Raw genomic sequence first — 12034 nt, forward strand, 5'->3', positions numbered from 1 at the left:
ATTAAGGAGGGAGTTGGAGGTCAGAATTATTAGAGAAGGGATAGGATATAAAGAAATACATAAGGATAAATAAAAGAAAATTGAATAGATGAAAATGTACAAATTAACTATGAATGTGAATGGGATGATTTCATTCATAAATCAGAACTGGACAGCAGAATGCACTAGAAAATCTAATCTCATAATATGTTTGTTTGTTTTTTACCAAAAAAACATGCTTGAAATAGAGACACCCAGAAAATTAAAATAAGTGCTTGGAGTAGTATCTATTCTGCATCAGCCGAAGTAAAGAAAAACAGCAGGAGTAGTCATCATGATATCAGACGTAATACAAACAAAAAGATTATTAATAAAAAGAAATAAGCAAAGAAACTATGTCTTGCATAAAGGCACTATAGATAGTGAAGTAATATCAATACTAAACATATATGCATCAAATACCATAGCATCTAAATTCTTAAAGGAAAAGATAAATGAATTACCAAAAAAAAGATAGTAAAACTATACAAATGGGGGACCTCAACTTTCTTTTGCCAGAGCTAGATAAATCTATCCATAAAATAAATGAGAATGAAGTTAAAGAGATTGACTTTTATAAAAAATAGAGATGATAAAACTTCTGGAGAAAACTAAAAAGGAATAGAAAGAAGCATACTTCTTTCTTGGCTGTCCAGCAAACATTCACAAAAATTGACCACATATTAGGGCATAAAAACCTCACAATTAAATGCAGTAAAATTTAAGTTACCATTTTCAGACCATAATGCAATAAAAATATATTCAATGAAGTGCTATGGAAGCATAGATTAAAATTAATTTAAATGAAATCTAACCCTCAAAAATGAGTAGGTCAAAAATCCAACCACTGAAACAATCATTTCATTAAAGAAAATTCCAAAAAAGGGATATAACATTCCAAAATTTATGAATTAGGGAAAAACACTATATAGAAGGGAATTTATATCTCTAAATGTATAGATCAATGAATTCAGCATTCAGTTAAAAAATTAGAAAAAGAACAAATTAAAAATCCCCAAACAAATACTAAAGTAGAAATCTTATTTTTTAAAATTGATTAATAAAATTGAAATAAAAATCACTGAACTAATAAATAAAAGTAAGAGCTTTTTTATGAAAATCTAATAAAAGTGATAAATCTTTGGTTAATCCATTTAAGATGACACTCATTGCTATGAAAAACCCTAGAAAGCATAGGAATAAATTGAACCTTTCTAAAGATGTTAAATAGTATCTATCTAAAATGAGGAGCATTTTATATATATATATATATATATATATATATATATATATATATGTATGTATGTATGTATTAACTTGGAGCAATCCCAATAAGATAACACATGAAACAAGCTATTATGGCTATTTTTCATTTTTTTATTTAAAATGCTAGCTATAGCCATAACCCAAGAAAATAAATTGAATGACTAAAAATAGGCAATGTGGAAACAAAATTTTCATTCTTTGTTGATAATATGATGGTATTCTTAGAAAACCCTAGAGAATTTGCTACAAAGCTAGTTAAATAATTAATTTAATTAAAGTTGGAAGATGTAAAATAACTCTAAATATATCAATAGCTTTTTTATAAATTACCAACCAAACATAGCAGGAAGTAATACAAAGAGAAATTTCACTTTAAAATAACTATAGATATTTTTACATACTTGGCAATCTGTATTCCAAGACAAATTTGAGAACAATAAGAATACATTTACAAAGCATTCGTTTTTAAAATAAATATAGATTCAAACAACTGGAGAAATATTAAGTACTCATGGATAGACCGAGTAAAATTAATAAAAATAACAATTCTTCCTAAGTTAATTTACTTATAACTAAGTAAAACCAATCAAACTACTGAAGAATTCATTGAGAAAGGGAAAAAAGTATTTCCCTGGAAAAACAAAAGGTAAAGAACATCAAGGGAATCAATCAAAAAAATAAATGAAAGGAAGGCTACCTAGCAGTACCAGCTTTTAAACTATATTACAAAGTGGTAATTATCAAAACAATCTGATATTGATCTGTGGAAGAGATTAGATACACTTGGAAAACAAAGCAAATTGGCAGAAACTAGGCCTAGATCAACATCTTATACTGTATACCATTATTTAGGTATAAAAGGTAAGATCATCAGTTTATTACTGAAGCATATTGAAATGAACTATCACATATATGGAAAATTAAGGAATTTATGACCAAATGAAATAGAGGGCGGATCATGAGAAATTAAATCAATAACTGTATGTGATATTAAAAATGTTTTGGGGGTGAAGCCAAGATGGTGGCTTAGATGCACTTAAAGTCATAACCTCTCTGAAAATCCTTCCAAACCAATATTCATATCTCATTTCAAAGCAAAAAGAAATCCAAACCCAGCAAGAAGTCATGAAATTTTCCTACTGAAAACAACTTGAAAAGTAGGCCCAGTCTCTCTATTTTGATAGGAAAAGGGAGAGGCATCCTCCACCAACCAGTGTGCTGAGACCTCAGCTACTTGACTGACTGTGCAAACTCTCGTGCACAGAAGGCAGCCATGAGCCTCTGACACACCACACATGGCCCAGGGCTCTGATAACAGCTGACAGTGAGGAATTTGGGGGGCCAGTAGGTGGAACACTCTCCTCCACCCACCACAGTGAGACCTGGCTATCTATATAAGACCTGGGCTGAGTCTGTAGCTACAAGAGTCTGTCTCTGACCCACCACATGTCACCCAGGGCTATATAACAAGAACTGGCAGGGAGGAAGAGGGGTGGAGGCACCTGTCTGGACACCTTCAGTCCAATGACTACAGTGAAAAATTTGCCTCTGGGCAGGCCAGTTCATCAAGTTAACTCAACCAGTTGAATCCAGTTTACTAGCAAAGGATTGAGAAAAGAGAAGATTCAGCCTCAGGGCAGAAAAATTCAAACACTCTGTTTAATTAAATCAACAAAGGGGCAAGTCTTTATAGTTCAGAGGGTAAAATTAAAAAAAAAGGTAAATAAAATGAGTAAACAAGAGAGAAGGGGTAAAAAGATATAATGTAAAGCTTCTTTGGTGGTAAGGAACAAAGAATAAAACCAGTGGATGAGGATGAGATCTGTGAAACATCAAGCAAAGCCTTAAAAAAAAAAACAGAGAACTAGATGCACGCTATAGATAAACTCAAGGGGGAATTTAAAAATCAAATAAGACTGGTTGAAGAAAAATGGCAAAAGGAAAATACTAGCCTGAAAAGCAAAATAGGTCATTTGGAAACAGAGGCATAGGCTTTTAAAACCAGAATTGACCTGTTGAAAAATGACTCAAAAAGATTGTAAGAAGAGAAGAATGATTTGAATGGAAGAATGGACCAAAAGAAAAAGGAGAATCAAAAGTTCGTGGAAAAATTCAGTCTTTAAAAATTAAAATTGGGCAATTAGAATCCAATGACCTCACAAGACATCAAGACATAACACAAAATCAAAAGAATGAAAAAATTGAAGATGACCTCATTGAGGAAGCAACTGACCTGGAGAATAGATCCAGGAGAGACAATTAAAGAATCATTGAACTACCTGAAAATCATAACCAAAAAACCCCTCCTAGACATCATATTACAGGAAATTATTCAAGAAAACTGCCCTGAAATCCTTTAATATCAGGGTAAAATAGAGGTTGAAAGAATCCACACATAACTTTTGGTATTGAATCCCCAGTTGACAACTCCCAGGAATTTCATCACCAAACTCAAGAACTCCCAGGCCAAGGAAAAGATTCTGCAAGCTGCTAGAAAGGAAGAATTCAGATATCATGGAATAGCAATTAGGATTCCATAGGATCTGGTAACATCTACATTGAAGGACCAGAAGGCATGGAATACTATAATCCAGAAGTCAAGGGAACTGGGTCTACAACCAAGAACCAACTACCCAAGAAAACTGACTATTATCTTTTAGGGGAAAGTATGATCATCTAATAATATAGAAGATTTCCAAGCATTCATGAAAAAAAAAAAGACCAGACCTAAGCAGAAAATTCAATGCCCAAATACAGAATTCAAGGGAAACAAAAAAGGATTCAACTGACCACTCAGGATATCTGTCTGGTGTCGAGAGATCTACATTATTGTGAATTATGAATATCAATATATCCCAGCCAGATAATGAAACAATAATGAGGCTTGGGAACCCAATCATTGGTGTGGCCCTCCCCATTGTGTACTCACTGGTGGCTCTCATCAGCATCCCTGGGAGTTTCTTTTCCCTCTGGATCTTTTGCTGCCACACTAAAACCAAATTACCTTCAGTCATCTTCATGATCAACCTGTGCATCACTGACTTCATGCAGGCTGTGATCCTCCCCTTTCAGATCTTCTATCATTTGGTCCTTTGGGAAATTCCTCTGTAACTTAGTGACAATGGTCTTCTATACCAAAATGTACTCCTCAATACTGACCATGACCTGCATCAGTGTAGAGTGGTTCCTGGGCATTGTGTACCACTTGACCTTCACCATGTGGAAAAGGAAGTGATATGTGGTTCTGGCTTGTATGGGTATAGGGTTTCTTCTCTTACTTGCCTTGTCTCCCTTGGCTATCATAGACCTGACATATGAAGAGAAAGCCCTGGGAACTGTCACTTGCTTTGACATCCTGAAGTGGAATATGCTGCCCAGCTTTGCCATGTGGGGCATCTTTCTCTTCACCCTGTTAATTTTTATCTTCTTTATTCTCTTCATCATAACTGTGCCCTGCTACATTGCCACAATTCTCAAGCTGATCTGAACTTCTGGAAAGTATGGGAATGGGCAGAAGAACTGGCCCATCTGTATTGCTGGTGTCATCCTTCTTTTTGTCACCTGCTTGCCCCTAACAATTTTGTGCTCCTAGTGCACATGATGAGCCACCTGTATTTCCACTGGAGCTACTACCACATCTATAAACTCACCCTCTGCTTCAGCTGCCTGAACAACAGCTTGGATACCTTCATTTACTACTTTACCTTCAAAGAGTTTCATCAGAAATTAAAGAAGTTCCTGGGTAAAAATGTACTCTTCAATGATTGATTAGAGGCCAAAATGGAAAGTTTATTCTCTGCCAGGATGCTTTCAGCCAGGTCAATGTCAAGTGGACAGGCAGAAAGGTCTGCTGGTGGCAGCTGGACCTGTTTGAAAAGACAGAAAAGTTTGCTTTAACAGTGGCATGTGAGCCAGAAGGGCAAAAAAAAATTGATGCCCGTGGGAGGTGAGTGTGAAGGAATCAAAGTTAAAATCTCATCTCTTTCAGGTCTGAAAAAGGTTTGAGGGTGCCTATCTTGACACTGGAGGCAGTAGGGCTCCACTCTTGAGGGGCTGGCTAAAATTTGAGCTAAAGAAGGAATGCCTTGTTACATCAGACACAGAATACCCTATGGGCTTTAGAAGGATAGATTCCGGAAAAGAAAAAGAGGAAAAGCAAAGCAGTATGAAATATCTAGTCTAGTTCTCTGAATAAGAAGGTAGAGACTGAATACTTTTGAACCCAGAAAGGGAGGGAAGAATTTTTCTTCCTTCCAGGCATCTGTTCACTGACTCAGCTACTCTCCTACCTCTAATATTGACTAGAGATTCTTATAGCCCTTGACTATGCTTATAGCCAGATATGCTCTTTCCTCTTACCCCTGTCTTGGGCATGAGGGAGTTGGACTATATGATCTCTGAAATCCCTTCTAGCTCTAAGGCTATAATCATAAAAACATTGTGCTCAGTTAGCCAGTTTGTTTCTTGCCATTTGTCACTTGGGATTGTTTCCTGATGAAAAATGACCAATCAGGTCACTATGGCATAGGGAATATGGGAAAATGGGCATTTTTATGAGTGGTAAAAGCATTAGTCAGCTCCAGTCATCCCTAAAGACCAAGCTACCACACAAGCAATCTTGTGTTCTAGTCACAAGCAATCAAGTGTTCACCAACAGCTGATAAGATGACCCATGAGACCAGATTATGTGTGCTGTGGTCCATTTCAGCATCCATGGGAGGACTTGGTTTGAAAGTTCCTTATTTTGCATTTAACACCTCTGAGAAAACAAGAGAAAATTGAATGCTGGATAGGATCTCCAAGTATACAAATATGGTGTCAGGGGCATCATTTTGTGTTGAATCAGCCTCCAATAATGGAACTGACAATTCTCAGACTCATATACCCAATGGTAAAATCAGCCCCATTATGTGCTTCTAGGCCTTTTTTTGTGGTTTAAGTTTCCTGACCTCTGTCTTTCTATACTCAAGTCTTCCTCTTTCTGACAGTTGCCAAACTGTGACACTTAGCAAAATAATAATGCAGAAATAAAAAAAAAGCTGACCTCATTAAAAGTAAGTGTGGTTAGACTGGGCAATGAAAATGGGAAAAAATGATGATAGTCAACAGGTAAATGATCCAAAGAATCCTTCCAGTCTCTGCTTGCAGAAGCCTTAGAGTTAGAATTATATTAAGTACAAGATCGAGCTGTACCAAAATGGTAGCACAAACTAAGATGCATAAAAAGAAGAAAAAAATGGTAGACAAGGGAAGAGATTTGACATGTGATTTCATTTGTATATAGAACACTTAGAAAATTCACAGACCTTCTCCTAATTCAGGAATTTTTCTGTGGCCAGAAGACAGGGATAAATGATAAGAGAGCAGGACATTTCTGATTATCCATAATGAAACAGCTGAAGGAAATGGGCTGAAGTTGGGATTAGAGAAGTATAATCCTTGGAGAAAAACCTGGATTCTAGTCCCAGATACACCACACTGGTATACAGTATAACCCTGGAGAAGTCTCAGAGCAGGCTTGAATACACATTCATGTTAAGCCAACTGTGGAAGTCCTGCTTGTTTGTCTAGAATTGACTGTCACAGAAAATATACCTTGTTTTAAGTCATTTGTCTGAATGGGAACCCTGTCCTCAAAACGAGTTTCCTCATCTTAAAATGAAAAGATTATCTTAGGAACTCTCTGAGACTGCTATGTTTTATGACTAGAACTGTGGTCATTCATCTTTATAGGCAATACTTTAGCTGAAGTCTGTGAACTTATATAAAAATTAGTTATCATATAAATCACCAATAAATTGAGATGTGCCCCCCAAAAAAGTTTTGCATAAACAAATCTAATGCAGCCAATAATTAAAAGGAAAGTAGGAGAATCATACAATTTTTTACAAGTTTCTCTGATAAAGGTTTCATTTTTCAAATATAAAGTGGATATTTAGGGGGAAATGAGCTATTCCCCAATTGTAAATGTCAAATTTATGAACAGAAGTTTTCAGATGGAATCAAAGATGTACATAATCATATGAAAATATTCTCTAAATCACTACTGATAAGATGAATATGAAGTAAAAGAACTCTGAAATACCACATCAGATTGGCTAATATGACAGAAAAGGAAAATAAGTGCCAGTGGAAATATGGAAAAATTGGGATGCTAATGCTCTGTTGGGAGAGCTCTCCACTGGTCCAGGTGTTCTGGAGAACAATTTATGCCCAAAGGACAATAAAACCATGCATACTTTGATGCATAAATAACACTATTAGGTCTGTATCCCAGAGAAATTGAAGAAAAGGAAAAATAAGTTATTTGAACAAAAATGTTTTTAACACCTCTTTTTATAATTTCTAAGAATTTGAAACTGAGGGTATGCCCAAAAATTAGAGAATGACTGAACAAATTGTTGTATCTGATTGTGATGGAATACTTTCTGGTATAAAATGACAAGCAGAATAGTTTTAGAAAGACCTAGGAAGTTTTATATGAAAATACCATGATTCTCCCTTTTTCTCATTTGGTCATAAACTCTTCTATTTTCCATAGTGGTACAAATGAAGTGAGCAGAACCAGGAGAACATTGTACACTGCAAGAACAACATTATAAGTGACCAACTGTGAAAAACTTAGATACTCTTATCAAAACAATGATCAAATATAATTCCAGTGGATTCAGGACAAAAAATACTATTCACCTTCAAAGATGTACTTAGAGTAAGGATCAAATAATACTTTTTTTTTTTACTTTATTTTTCTTGTTTGTTTTCGGTATATGTGTTTTCTTTTTTTTAAATGGTTAATATGAAAATGTTTTTCATTACTTCAGATATGTAATTGATACAATGTTTAGCTTCTCAAAATGTGGATGAAGGACAGCAGGTAAAGATAGATTTTGAAGTCAAAATTTTAGTGCAGCTACGTGGCATGGTGACCAGAGTGCTAGTTATCATTAAAGAAGACTAATCTTTCAAAGTTCAAATCTGGCCTCAGACACTTAATAGCTGTGTTACTCTGGAAAAGTCAAATGAATAGGAGATAGTCATGGAAAACCCCCTGAGGATCTTTGCCATGAAAACTCCAAATAGCATGAAGAGTCACACCAACTGAACAAGAATAACAACAGTCACAACAACCATATTTTAAAAATATAATTGGAAAATACTCAACATAACAAATGAAAACATGTTAGGAGGAAAAAAAGAAGTACTTTCCATACAATGTATGTGGTGGCTTTGGGTATAATGTAAAAGGCTAAAACAAGGCTTTTTTACTTTAAAAAAATAAAAAAAAAGATTTAACTACTTTAAATCCAACAAATGTAAAGGATGGCAAAAATTGATGATAAATTTTGAATGTTTCATTTTAATATAGAAATAACAATTCTTTTCTTTTCAGAAACACTTCCCAAATCATTCTGCTTCCCTTGGATGATGCTAAAGTCCCCATAGTAGCTAAGAAGCCAATTTTACTTCAAACCACTTCTTAACATTAAAAAGAATATTTATCTCTATCCCACTTCAAAAGTAAAGATAACTTAGGTCAAATAGATGGCATGCCAGTTATTTCACTTCTCTTAATTACCAATTGCTAAAATATGTTACAGATAAATGGAACATATTACTTTACAAATACCAGATCAGTGAAATCCCTAATTAGAAAATAGCACTTTTATTTAGACCTGCATAAAATGCCATGTATAAATAATCTTGCAAAAATCAATTTGTTGTGTGTTTAATGTGAAATGCAAGAAGAATATATATCATGAAATTTAAAAATATATATTCAGCATAATGATGTCAATGTATCCTTTCATCAAATTTTACAAAGTATTTATTTTTGGAGATGGGCACAATCATAAACTAATGAATTGAAAAGGATTCTAGGAAATGATTTGTCTAATTTTATAGTGTGGTACAAGGAAAAGGAGATTCTAATTAATGGTCAGAGAACCTGGGTTCAAGTTATGAGTCTGTTGTTTAGTACTGGTATGACCTTGGACAAGTCACTTAATAGTTTTGTGTCTCAGGTTTTTTGTAAATGAGTAATTTTTTAAACTTTGGGCATCAATTAAATAACATATAAGGCTTCTTACAAATCAGAATCTAAAATTATTTTATTTATGACTAAATAACTTCTACCCTATTCAAGTTTAAATCTAACCATACTATGACTTAATTTTAGAAATGTGAAAAATGAGAGGATGTAATTTTTCCAATGTCACAAAGTTAATAGTAAAAGCAGAAGTTGACCTTGAATTGCCCAATTCATAAGTGATTTCTTTCCACCACCTTCATGTACTCTCTCTCTCTCTCTCTCTTTCTCTCTCTCTCTCTCTCTCTCTCTCTCTCTCTCTCTCTCTCTCTCTCTCTCTCTCTCTCTCTCTCTCTCTCTCTCTCTCTCTCCCCTCCTTCCCTTCCCTCTCCATTTCTCCCTACATAATTAACCTACTTTTGTTATCTGAATATCATGGCTTTGAATATGATTGTAGAGTCTGTAGTATTGTCTAACCAACAACCTGATCTAGCTGAGTCAGAAAGCAAGGATATTTGGTGGTTTCATCTATCTTTCTTTGTGATGTGGTGACTGGGAAATCCAAGATGAACATTAGACTTTAAAATTTCACCTCAAAACATATATAAAGAGTTTGTGAACTTGCCTAAATTTATTTTTAAAGGAACTCCCAAACCCAAGGCAAAGATGCAATGTAGAAGACATTATACTTCAGAAAGAAAACCTTTTTTTTAATTTCAGTGTAATTGGTTTCATTTGTTTTCCTATGTATTTGACACATTGAAAAATATCCTGGGAACAGATCTGTAAGACATCACCAAGCTGCCAAAGGTATCCATGACTAAAAAATGGTGAAAAAACACTTACATAAAGGAGCAAAAAATGCTCACTAACTCACTCCATGTAGGGTCAGGTCAGTCTTCTCCATATTTCACCAATAAAATATTGTTTAACAAAACAATTGTGAAAAAACTAGTATTCTTTTAATTATAAGAAATTTCCAGTTGCAAATTCAGAAGGAATAATTACAACATGATAATTTCCATCCAAAATTATATAGGAGTAAGAACATTGCTTTTTGTTTTTTAAACCTGTGGTAGTTTTTCTTTCAGGAAGGAAAGAGGTCACTACCATTATTTGTTTTATCCACAAGTCTAGCAGCATACAAAGCCCAGCTTAAGTGAAGTTGGTACTACAGAGTTAGCAGAATTCATCTCTGTGTGATGCCTTTCTGATGTAGCCTTGATGTACTTATGAATATGGAAGGAGAGAGTAATAGCAAGTGATTTTATTAAAATATATATTTTTATCATAATAAAGTTATTTTGTGGCATTTTTTACATTCCAGTCCCAAACCTGAGTCTTTCAGCTCCTTGAGATAGGCCTGGTCCAAGACAGAAGTCATAACTTTTCTCCCTTTTTCCTTGTTGATTCTACAACTTAAATTTCTCAAACTTTGTTAAATAATACTTTGGAAAAGTAGCATTCTTGCTTTTACCCTTGTATGTCCTCTAAAAGTTTCTAGTTTTTCCTTATTGCAAATAATGCTAAAAGAAATATGTTCCATACACCAATCCCAATAAGTGTAACTAATAATATGCTCTAAGTCTTTATACTGATTAGTTAACAATTGCTATTTTATGGAGTTTCACAATCAATCCTATCAGTTATTCAATTGTATATTCTAGGTTTTAATATTTCCTATATAACTTTCATCAATCAAAGCAGTAAGCTAGCTGTGGGTTCAAAAAGGCTAATCATGTTGGGAAACATTAAAATGATTTGAAAAGTTGGGTTAAGTCAGATTTCAAAATGTCTTAGGATTTACTAAAAGAATAAGACACACTTGTGGTCATAGGTGCATGTGAAGAGTGTTCTAGTCGTGCTTCAGGAGTGTTTTGAGAAAATAAAAATCTTGCATATATACAAGAAGGCAACAAGGGGATTAGGGGAGAGTTAGCTCAGAGGTAGTGGTATGATTGCCCCCTTGTCACCCCTCCTTTCTTGAGTAAGAAAGCCTGAATAAGAAATAAAAAGTATATCCAGAGCTGAGAAAGGAAAAAGTAGATATGCAGGTAGAAGTGCATCTTCAGGACTTTGTAGATTTTATGGCTCAGCAGGTACCTAATCTATATAAGACACAGAGGAATTTCTTGCAGACTTCAAAAAGGGAGAATAGGGCTTTTTCATCCAAATATTGTAGTGACTTACTACCTCACCACATGCACATGGTACTTTATAAGCTTGATTCTAGTTTCCTTTAGAATCTGTATGTATTGTGTGTCCCAAACTTTTGAAGAAATGCTTTTGTACCAACTATTCTTGCTTTACTAGCTTAATAGGTACTCATTTTAAGAAGTTAATTAACTCTGGGTGGCTAATTGATATAACTTGGATAATAAGTGGAGAGAAAAATGATTTATTCCCCGTCTGTAGGGGCTTGAGAGAAATAGTCCAAGAAATCTCACCTCTACCATCTCTCAGGTTTATTCAGAGAAACCTGTGGAGAGAAGTAGTCTACTACTGTAACTTCCACCATTATAATTCCTTGAATCATCATCATCAGAAAATATTTAATTTTGTAATCAGGAAATTTAAAGCCAATTTCACATGCACACTTTTCCACTTCGAAAATCAGGATGTTGAACTGTTTCAAATCAGAGTTTACCGATACTTAACATCACAAAAAATCAGTACTCTGCTTTTCATTGTTAGGAAGGATTTCAGATGCAATAAATGGAAATG

At 34.4% G+C, this 12034-nt stretch overlaps 1 pseudogene; it reads left to right on the forward strand.

Moving 5' to 3' along the window:
- The first annotated feature begins 1377 nt into the window (after positions 1-1377).
- Positions 1378-7202, forward strand: LOC107650160 (P2Y purinoceptor 8-like; annotated as a pseudogene).
- The last annotated feature ends 4832 nt before the right edge of the window (positions 7203-12034 follow it).

The sequence above is a fragment of the Monodelphis domestica genome, chromosome 5, assembly GCF_027887165.1.
Source record: "Monodelphis domestica isolate mMonDom1 chromosome 5, mMonDom1.pri, whole genome shotgun sequence".
Lineage (NCBI taxonomy): Eukaryota > Metazoa > Chordata > Mammalia > Didelphimorphia > Didelphidae > Monodelphis > Monodelphis domestica.